This window comes from Tachypleus tridentatus, chromosome 10, assembly GCF_004210375.1.
Source record: "Tachypleus tridentatus isolate NWPU-2018 chromosome 10, ASM421037v1, whole genome shotgun sequence".
NCBI classification, from domain to species: Eukaryota; Metazoa; Arthropoda; class Merostomata; order Xiphosura; family Limulidae; genus Tachypleus; species Tachypleus tridentatus.
Window position 1 is genome coordinate 126,729,948 of NC_134834.1, and position 12,577 is coordinate 126,742,524.

Here is a 12,577-nt window from a genome sequence, read left to right on the forward strand (position 1 = left end):
CTAATTACAATGAATGTATGTCAAACTGTTAACCTGGGGTTTATCTTACAGTAATGTATGACTAATTACTTATGAATGTATGTCAACTGTTAACCTGGGGTTTTCTTACAGTAATGTATGACTAATTACAATGAATGTATATCATCTGTTAACCTGGGGTTTCTATTATGATAATGTATGACTAATCACAATGAATGTATGTCAACTGTTAACCTTGGGTTTCTGTTACAGTAATGTATGACTAATCACACTGAATGTATATCATCTGTTAACCTGGGGTTTCTATTACAATAATGTATGACTAATTACACTGAATGTATATCAACTGTTAACCTTGGGTTTCTGTTACAGTAATGTATGACTAATCACACTGAATGTATATCATCTGTTAACCTGGGGTTTCTATTACAGTAATGTATGACTAATCACACTGAATGTATATCATCTGTTAACCTGGGGTTTCTGTTACAGTAATGTATGACTAATCACACTGAATGTATATCATCTGTTAACCTTGGGTTTCTGTTACAGTAATGTATGACTAATCACAATGAATGTATGTCAATCTGTTAACCTGGGGTTTCTCTTACAGTAATGTATGACTAATCACACTGAATGTATATCAACTGTTAACCTGGGGTTTCTGTTACAGTAATGTATGACTAATCACACTGAATGTATATCAACTGTTAACCTGGGGTTTCTCTTACAGTAATGTATGACTAATCACACTGAATGTATATCAACTGTTAACCTGGGGTTTCTCTTACAGTAATGTATGACTAATCACACTGAATGTATATCATCTGTTAACCTGGGGTTTCTATTACAGTAATGTATGACTAATTACACTGAATGTATATCATCTGTTAACCTGGGGTTTCTGTTACAGTAATGTATGACTAATCACACTGAATGTATATCATCTGTTAACCTGGGGTTTCTATTACAGTAATGTATGACTAATCACACTGAATGTATGTCAACTGTTAACCTGGGGTTTCTGTTACAGTAATGTATGACTAATCACACTGAATGTATATCATCTGTTAACCTGGGGTTTCTGTTACAGTAATGTATGACTAATCACACTGAATGTATCTGTTAACCTGGGGTTTCTGTTACAGTAATGTATGACTAACCATATCTGTTACTGTAATAACACAATGAATGTATGGGGTTTCTGTTACAGTAATGTATGACTAATTACACTGCATGTGTATCAACTGTTAACCTGGGGTTTCTATTACAGTAATGTATGACTAATTACAATGAATGTATGTCAACTGTTAACCTGGGGTTTCTCTTACAGTAATGTATGACTAATTACTATGAATGTATGTCAACTGTTAACCTGGGGTTTCTCTTACAGTAATGTATGACTAATTACAATGAATGTATGTCAACTGTTAACCTGGGGTTTCTGTTACAGTAATGTATGACTAATCACACTGAATGTATGTCAACTGTTAACCTGGGGTTTCTGTTACAGTAATGTATGACTAATGACACTGAATGTATATCATTTGTTAACCTGGGGTTTCTGTTACAGTACAGTAATGTATGACTAATTACACTGCATGTGTATCAAATGTTAACCTGGGGTTTCTATTACGGTGATGTATGACTAATCACACTGAATGTATATCAACTGTTAACCTGGGGTTTCTGTTACAGTAATGTATGACTAATCACACTGAATGTATATCATCTGTTAACCTGGGGTTTCTCTTTAGTAATGTATGACTAATCACACTGAATGTATATCATCTGTTAACCTGGGGTTTCTGTTACAGTAATGTATGACTAATCACACTGAATGTATATCATCTGTTAACCTGGGGTTTCTGTTACAGTAATGTATGACTAATCACACTGAATGTATATCGTCTGTTAACCTGGGGTTTCTGTTACAGTAATGTATGACTAATGACACTGAATGTATATCATATGTTAACCTGGGGTTTCTGTTACATTAATATATGACTAATCACACTGAATGTATATCAACTGTTAACCTGGGGTTTCTGTTACAGTAATGTATGACTAATCACACTGAATGTATATCATCTGTTAACCTGGGGTTTCTGTTACAGTAATGTATGACTAATCACACTGAATGTATATCATCTGTTAACCTGGGGTTTCTGTTACAGTAATGTATGACTAATCACACTGAATGTATATCATCTGTTAACCTGGGGTTTCTGTTACAGTAATGTATGACTAATCACACTGAATGTATATCATCTGTTAACCTGGGGTTTCTGTTACAGTAATGTATGACTAATCACACTGAATGTATATCATCTGTTAACCTGGGGTTTCTGTTACAGTAATGTATGACTAATCACACTGAATGTATATCATCTGTTAACCTGGGGTTTCTGTTACAGTAATGTATGACTAATCACACTGAATGTATATCAACTGTTAACCTGGGGTTTCTGTTACAGTAATGTATGACTAATCACACTGAATGTATATCATCTGTTAACCTGGGGTTTCTGTTACAGTAATGTATGACTAATCACACTGAATGTATATCATCTGTTAACCTGGGGTTTCTATTACATTAATGTATGACTAATCACACTGAATGTATATCATCTGTTAACCTGGGATTTCTGTTACAGTAATGTATGACTAATCACACTGAATGTATATCTGTTAACCTGGGGTTTCTGTTACAGTAATGTATGACTAATCACACTGAATGTATATCATCTGTTAACCTGGGTTTCTGTTACAGTAATGTATGACTAATCACACTGAATGTATATCATCTGTTAACCTGGGGTTTCTGTTACAGTAATGTATGACTAATCACACTGAATGTATATCATTTGTTAACCTGGGGTTTCTGTTACAGTAATGTATGACTAATCACACTGAATGTATATCATCTGTTAACCTGGGGTTTCTGTTACAGTAATGTATGACTAATCACACTGAATGTATGTCAACTGTTAACCTGGGGTTTCTGTTACAGTAATGTATGACTAATCACACTGAATGTATATCATCTGTTAACCTGGGGTTTCTGTTACAGTAATGTATGACTAATCACACTGAATGTATGTCAACTGTTAACCTGGGGTTTCTCTTACAGTAATGTATGACTAATCACACTGAATGTATATCAACTGTTAACCTGGGGTTTCTCTTACAGTAATGTATGACTAATCACACTGAATGTATATCATCTGTTAACCTGGGGTTTCTATTACAGTAATGTATGACTAATCACACTGAATGTATATCATCTGTTAACCTGGGGTTTCTGTTACAGTAATGTATGACTAATCACACTGAATGTATATCATCTGTTAACCTGGGGTTTCTATTACAGTAATGTATGACTAATCACACTGAATGTATATCATTCGTTAACCTGGGGTTTCTGTTACAGTAATGTATGACTAATCACACTGAATGTATATCATCTGTTAACCTGGGGTTTCTGTTACAGTAATGTATGACTAATCACACTGAATGTATATCATCTGTTAACCTGGGGTTTCTGTTACAGTAATGTATGACTAATTACACTGAATGTATGTCAACTGTTAACCTGGGGTTTCTGTTACAGTAATGTATGACTAATGACACTGAATGTATATCAACTGTTAACCTGGGGTTTCTGTTACAGTAATGTATGACTAATTACAATGAATGTATTTGAACTGTTAACCTGGGGTTTCTCTTACATTAATGTATGACTAATTACAATATATGTATGTCAACTGTTAACTTGGGGTTTCTCTTATAGTAATGTATGACTAATTACAATGAATGTATATCAACTGTTAACCTGGGGTTTCTATTACAGATAATGTATGACTAATTACAATGAATGTATGTCAACTGTTGACCTTGGGTTTCTGTTACAGTAATGTATGACTAATCACTCTGAATGTATATCATCTGTTAACCTGTGGTTTCTCTTACATTAATGTATGACTAATTACACTGAATGTATATCAACTGTTAACCTGGGGTTTCTGTTACAGTAATGTATGACTAATCACACTGAATGTATATCATCTGTTAACCTGGGGTTTCTGTTACAGTAATGTATGACTAATCACACTGAATGTATGTCAACTGTTAACCTGGGGTTTCTGTTACAGTAATGTATGACTAATCACACTGAATGTATATCATCTGTTAACCTGGGGTTTCTGTTACAGTAATGTATGACTAATCACACTGAATGTATATCATCTGTTAACCTGGGTTTTCTCTGACAGTAATGTATGACTAATCACACTGAATGTATATCATCTGTTAACCTGGGGTTTCTGTTACAGTAATGTATGACTAATCACACTGAATGTATATCATCTGTTAACCTGGGGTTTCTGTTACAGTAATGTATGACTAATCACACTGAATGTATATCAACTGTTAACCTGGGGTTTCTCTTACAGTAATGTATGACTAATCACACTGAATGTATATCATCTGTTAACCTGGGGTTTCTATTACAGTAATGTATGACTAATCACACTGAATGTATGTCAACTGTTAACCTGGGGTTTCTGTTACAGTAATGTATGACTAATCACACTGAATGTATATCATCTGTTAACCTGGGGTTTCTGTTACAGTAATGTATGACTAATCACACTGAATGTATATCAACTGTTAACCTGGGGTTTCTCTTACAGTAATGTATGACTAATCACACTGAATGTATGTCAACTGTTAACCTGGGGTTTCTCTTACAGTAATGTATGACTAATCACACTGAATGTATATCATCTGTTAACCTGGGGTTTCTGTTACAGTAATGTATGACTAATCACACTGAATGTATATCATCTGTTAACCTTGGGTTTCTGTTACAGTAATGTATGACTAATCACACTGAATGTATATCATCTGTTAACCTGGGGTTTCTGTTACAGTAATGTATGACTAATCACACTGAATGTATATCATCTGTTAACCTGGGGTTTCTGTTACAGTAATGTATGACTAATCACACTGAATGTATATCATCTGTTAACCTGGGGTTTCTGTTACAGTAATGTATGACTAATCACACTGAATGTATATCATCTGTTAACCTGGGGTTTCTGTTACAGTAATGTATGACTAATCACACTGAATGTATATCAACTGTTAACCTGGGGTTTCTGTTACAGTAATGTATGACTAATCACACTGAATGTATATCATCTGTTAACCTGGGGTTTCTGTTACAGTAATGTATGACTAATCACACTGAATGTATATCATCTGTTAACCTGGGGTTTCTATTACAGTAATGTATGACTAATCACACTGAATGTATATCAACTGTTAACCTGGGGTTTCTGTTACAGTAATGTATGACTAATCACACTGAATGTATATCATCTGTTAACCTGGGGTTTCTGTTACAGTAATGTATGACTAATCACACTGAATGTATATCATCTGTTAACCTGGGGTTTCTGTTACAGTAATGTATGACTAATCACACTGAATGTATATCATCTGTTAACCTGGGGTTTCTGTTACAGTAATGTATGACTAATCACACTGAATGTATATCAACTGTTAACCTGGGGTTTCTGTTACAGTAATGTATGACTAATCACACTGAATGTATATCATCTGTTAACCTGGGGTTTCTGTTAAGTAATGTATGACTAATTACACTGAATGTATATCAACTGTTAACCTGGGGTTTCTGTTACAGTAATGTATGACTAATCACACTGAATGTATATCATCTGTTAACCTGGGGTTTCTGTTACAGTAATGTATGACTAATCACACTGAATGTATGTCAACTGTTAACCTGGGGTTTCTGTTACAGTAATGTATGACTAATCACACTGAATGTATATCATCTGTTAACCTGGGGTTTCTGTTACAGTAATGTATGACTAATCACACTGAATGTATATCATCTGTTAACCTGGGGTTTCTCTTACAGTAATGTATGACTAATCACACTGAATGTATATCATCTGTTAACCTGGGGTTTCTGTTACAGTAATGTATGACTAATCACACTGAATGTATATCATCTGTTAACCTGGGGTTTCTGTTACAGTAATGTATGACTAATCACACTGAATGTATATCATCTGTTAACCTGGGGTTTCTGTTACAGTAATGTATGACTAATCACACTGAATGTATATCATCTGTTAACCTGGGGTTTCTATTACAGTAATGTATGACTAATCACACTGAATGTATATCAACTGTTAACCTGGGGTTTCTGTTACAGTAATGTATGACTAATCACACTGAATGTATATCATCTGTTAACCTGGGGTTTCTGTTACAGTAATGTATGACTAATCACACTGAATGTATATCAACTGTTAACCTGGGGTTTCTGTTACAGTAATGTATGACTAATCACACTGAATGTATGTCAACTGTTAACCTGGGGTTTCTCTTACAGTAATGTATGACTAATCACACTGAATGTATATCATCTGTTAACCTGGGGTTTCTATTACAGTAATGTATGACTAATCACACTGAATGTATATCATCTGTTAACCTGGGGTTTCTGTTACAGTAATGTATGACTAATCACACTGAATGTATATCATCTGTTAACCTGGGGTTTCTCTTACAGTAATGTATGACTAATCACACTGAATGTATATCATCTGTTAACCTGGGGTTTCTGTTACAGTAATGTATGACTAATCACACTGAATGTATATCATCTGTTAACCTGGGGTTTCTGTTACAGTAATGTATGACTAATCACACTGAATGTATATCATCTGTTAACCTGGGGTTTCTGTTACAGTAATGTATGACTAATCACACTGAATGTATATCATCTGTTAACCTGGGGTTTCTATTACAGTAATGTATGACTAATCACACTGAATGTATGTCAACTGTTAACCTGGGGTTTCTGTTACAGTAATGTATGACTAATCACACTGAATGTATATCATCTGTTAACCTGGGGTTTCTGTTACAGTAATGTATGACTAATCACACTGAATGTATATCAACTGTTAACCTGGGGTTTCTCTTACAGTAATGTATGACTAATCACACTGAATGTATATCAACTGTTAACCTGGGGTTTCTGTTACAGTAATGTATGACTAATCACACTGAATGTATATCATCTGTTAACCTGGGGTTTCTGTTACAGTAATGTATGACTAATCACACTGAATGTATATCCTGTTAACCTGGGGTTTCTGTTACAGTAATGTATGACTAATCACACTGAATGTATATCAACTGTTAACCTGGGGTTTCTGTTACAGTAATGTATGACTAATCACACTGAATGTATATCATCTGTTAACCTGGGGTTTCTATTACAGTAATGTATGACTAATTACACTGAATGTATATCATCTGTTAACCTGGGGTTTCTGTTACAGTAATGTATGACTAATCACACTGAATGTATATCATCTGTTAACCTGGGGTTTCTCTTACAGTAATGTATGACTAATCACACTGAATGTATATCATCTGTTAACCTGGGGTTTCTATTACAGTAATGTATGACTAATCACACTGAATGTATATCATCTGTTAACCTGGGGTTTCTGTTACAGTAATGTATGACTAATCACACTGAATGTATATCATCTGTTAACCTGGGGTTTCTCTTACAGTAATGTATGACTAATCACACTGAATGTATATCATCTGTTAACCTGGGGTTTCTGTTACAGTAATGTATGACTAATCACACTGAATGTATATCATCTGTTAACCTGGGGTTTCTGTTACATTAATGTATGACTAATCACACTGAATGTATGTCAACTGTTAACCTGGGGTTTCTGTTACAGTAATGTATGACTAATCACACTGAATGTATATCATCTGTTAACCTGGGGTTTCTATTACAGTAATGTATGACTAATCACACTGAATGTATGTCAACTGTTAACCTGGGGTTTCTGTTACAGTAATGTATGACTAATCACACTGAATGTATATCATCTGTTAACCTGGGGTTTCTGTTACAGTAATGTATGACTAATCACACTGAATGTATATCAACTGTTAACCTGGGGTTTCTCTTACAGTAATGTATGACTAATCACACTGAATGTATATCATCTGTTAACCTGGGGTTTCTGTTACAGTAATGTATGACTAATCACACTGAATGTATATCATCTGTTAACCTGGGGTTTCTGTTACAGTAATGTATGACTAATCACACTGAATGTATATCATCTGTTAACCTGGGGTTTCTGTTACAGTAATGTATGACTAATCACACTGAATGTATATCATCTGTTAACCTGGGGTTTCTCTTACAGTAATGTATGACTAATCACACTGAATGTATATCATCTGTTAACCTGGGGTTTCTGTTACAGTAATATATGACTAATCACACTGAGTGTATATCATTTGTTAACCTGGGGTTTCTGTTACAGTAATGTATGACTAATCACACTGAATGTATGTCAACTGTTAACCTGGGGTTTCTGTTACAGTAATGTATGACTAATCACACTGAATGTATATCATCTGTTAACCTGGGGTTTCTATTACAGTAATGTATGACTAATCACACTGAATGTATATCAACTGTTAACCTGGGGTTTCTGTTACAGTAATGTATGACTAATCACACTGAATGTATATCATCTGGGGTTTCTCAACTGTTAACCTGGGGTTTCTCTTACAGTAATGTATGACTAATCACACTGAATGTATATCATCTGTTAACCTGGGGTTTCTGTTACAGTAATGTATGACTTACTGAATGTATAATGTATGACTAATCTACACTGAATGTATGACTAATCACACTGAATGTATATCATCTGTTAACCTGGGGTTTCTGTTACAGTAATGTATGACTAATCACACTGAATGTATATCATCTGTTAACCTGGGGTTTCTGTTACAGTAATGTATGACTAATCACACTGAATGTATATCATTTGTTAACCTGGGGTTTCTGTTACAGTAATGTATGACTAATCACACTGAATGTATGTCATCTGTTAACCTGGGGTTTCTGTTACAGTAATGTATGACTAATCACACTGAATGTATATCATCTGTTAACCTGGGGTTTCTATTACAGTAATGTATGACTAATCACACTGAATGTATATCAACTGTTAACCTGGGGTTTCTGTTACAGTAATGTATGACTAATCACACTGAATGTATATCATCTGTTAACCTGGGGTTTCTGTTACAGTAATGTATGACTAATCACACTGAATGTATATCAACTGTTAACCTGGGGTTTCTATTACAGTAATGTATGACTAATCACACTGAATGTATATCAACTGTTAACCTGGGGTTTCTGTTACAGTAATGTATGACTAATCACACTGAATGTATATCATCTGTTAACCTGGGGTTTCTGTTAGTAGTAATGTATGACTAATTACACTGAATGTATATCAACTGTTAACCTGGGGTTTCTATTACAGTAATGTATGACTAATCACACTGAATGTATATCAACTGTTAACCTGGGGTTTCTCTTACAGTAATGTATGACTAATTACACTGAATGTATGTCAACTGTTAACCTGGGGTTTCTGTTACAGTAATGTATGACTAATTACACTGAATGTATATCAACTGTTAACCTGGGGTTTCTGTTACAGTAATGTATGACTAATCACACTGAATGTATATCATCTGTTAACCTGGGGTTTCTGTTACAGTAATGTATGACTAATCACACTGAATGTATATCATCTGTTAACCTGGGGTTTCTGTTACAGTAATGTATGACTAATCACACTGAATGTATATCATCTGTTAACCTGGGGTTTCTGTTACAGTAATGTATGACTAATCACACTGAATGTATATCATCTGTTAACCTGGGGTTTCTGTTACAGTAATGTATGACTAATCACACTGAATGTATATCATCTGTTAACCTGGGGTTTCTGTTACAGTAATGTATGACTAATCACACTGAATGTATATCATCTGTTAACCTGGGGTTTCTGTTACAGTAATGTATGACTAATCACACTGAATGTATATCAACTGTTAACCTGGGGTTTCTCTTACAGTAATGTATGACTAATCACACTGAATGTATATCATCTGTTAACCTGGGGTTTCTATTACAGTAATGTATGACTAATCACACTGAATGTATGTCAACTGTTAACCTGGGGTTTCTGTTACAGTAATGTATGACTAATCACACTGAATGTATATCATCTGTTAACCTGGGGTTTCTGTTACAGTAATGTATGACTAATCACACTGAATGTATGTCAACTGTTAACCTGGGGTTTCTCTTACAGTAATGTATGACTAATCACAATGAATGTATATCATTTGTTAACCTGGGATTTCTGTTACAGTAATGTATGACTAATCACACTGAATGTATATCATCTGTTAACCATGGGGTTTCTGTTACAGTAATGTATGACTAATCACACTGAATGAATGTCATCTGTTAACCTTGGGTTTCTGTTACAGTAATGTATGACTAATCACACTGAATGTATATCATCTGTTAACCTGGGGTTTCTGTTACAGTAATGTATGACTAATCACACTGAATGTATATCATCTGTTAACCTGGGGTTTCTGTTACAGTAATGTATGACTAATCACACTGAATGTATATCATCTGTTAACCTGGGGTTTCTGTTACAGTAATGTATGACTAATCACACTGAATGTATATCAACTGTTAACCTGGGGTTTCTGTTACAGTAATGTATGACTAATCACACTGAATGTATATCATCTGTTAACCTGGGGTTTCTATTACAGTAATGTATGACTAATCACACTGAATGTATATCATCTGTTAACCTGGGGTTTCTGTTACAGTAATGTATGACTAATCACACTGAATGTATATCATCTGTTAACCTGGGGTTTCTGTTACAGTAATGTATGACTAATCACACTGAATGTATATCATCTGTTAACCTGGGGTTTCTGTTACAGTAATGTATGACTAATCACACTGAATGTATATCATCTGTTAACCTGGGGTTTCTGTTACAGTAATGTATGACTAATCACACTGAATGTATATCATCTGTTAACCTGGGGTTTCTGTTACAGTAATGTATGACTAATCACACTGAATGTATATCATCTGTTAACCTGGGGTTTCTGTTACAGTAATGTATGACTAATCACACTGAATGTATATCATCTGTTAACCTTGGGTTTCTGTTACAGTAATGTATGACTAATCACACTGAATGTATATCATCTGTTAACCTGGGGTTTCTGTTACAGTAATGTATGACTAATCACACTGAATGTATGTCAACTGTTAACCTGGGGTTTCTCTTACATTAATGTATGACTAATCACACTGAATGTATATCAACTGTTAACCTGGGGTTTCTATTACAGTAATGTATGACTAATTACACTGAATGTATGTCAACTGTTAACCTGGGGTTTCTCTTACAGTAATGTATGACTAATCACACTGAATGTATGTCAACTGTTAACCTGGGGTTTCTGTTACAGTAATGTATGACTAATCACACTGAATGTATATCATCTGTTAACCTGGGGTTTCTAATGTATGACTAATTACACTGAATGTATATCATCTGTTAACCTGGGGTTTCTGTTACAGTAATGTATGACTAATCACACTGAATGTATATCATCTGTTAACCTGGGGTTTCTATTATAGTAATGTATGACTAATTACAATGAATGTATGTCAACTGTTAACCTGGGGTTTCTGTTACAGTAATGTATGACTAATCACACTGAATGTATATCATCTGTTAACCTGGGGTTTCTGTTACAGTAATGTATGACTAATCACACTGAATGTATATCATCTGTTAACCTGGGGTTTCTGTTACAGTAATGTATGACTAATTACAATGAATGTATGTCAACTGTTAACCTGGGGTTTCTCTTACAGTAATGTATGACTAATTACAATGAATGTATATCAACTGTTAACCTGGGGTTTCTATTACAGTAATGTATGACTAATCACACTGAATGTATGTCAACTGTTAACCTGGGGTTTCTCTTACAGTAATGTATGACTAATACATGAATGTATATCAACTGTTAACCTGGGGTTTCTCTTACAGTAATGTATGACTAATCACACTGAATGTATGTCAACTGTTAACCTGGGGTTTCTATTACAGTAATGTATGACTAATCACACTGAATGTATATCAACTGTTAACCTGGGGTTTCTGTTACAGTAATGTATGACTAATCACACTGAATGTATATCATCTGTTAACCTGGGGTTTCTATTACAGTAATGTATGACTAATTACAATGAATGTATGTCAACTGTTAACCTGTGATTTCTGTTACAGTAATGTATGACTAATCACACTGAATGTATATCATCTGTTAACCTGGGGTTTCTATTACAGTAATGTATGACTTATCACACTGAATGAATATCATCTGTTAACCTGGGGTTTCTGTTACAGTAATGTATGACTAATCACACTGAATGTATATCATCTGTTAACCTGGGGTTTCTCTTACAGTAATGTATGACTAATCACACTGAATGTATATCATCTGTTAACCTGGGGTTTCTGTTACAGTAATGTATGACTAATCACACTGAATGTATATCATCTGTTAACCTGGGGTTTCTGTT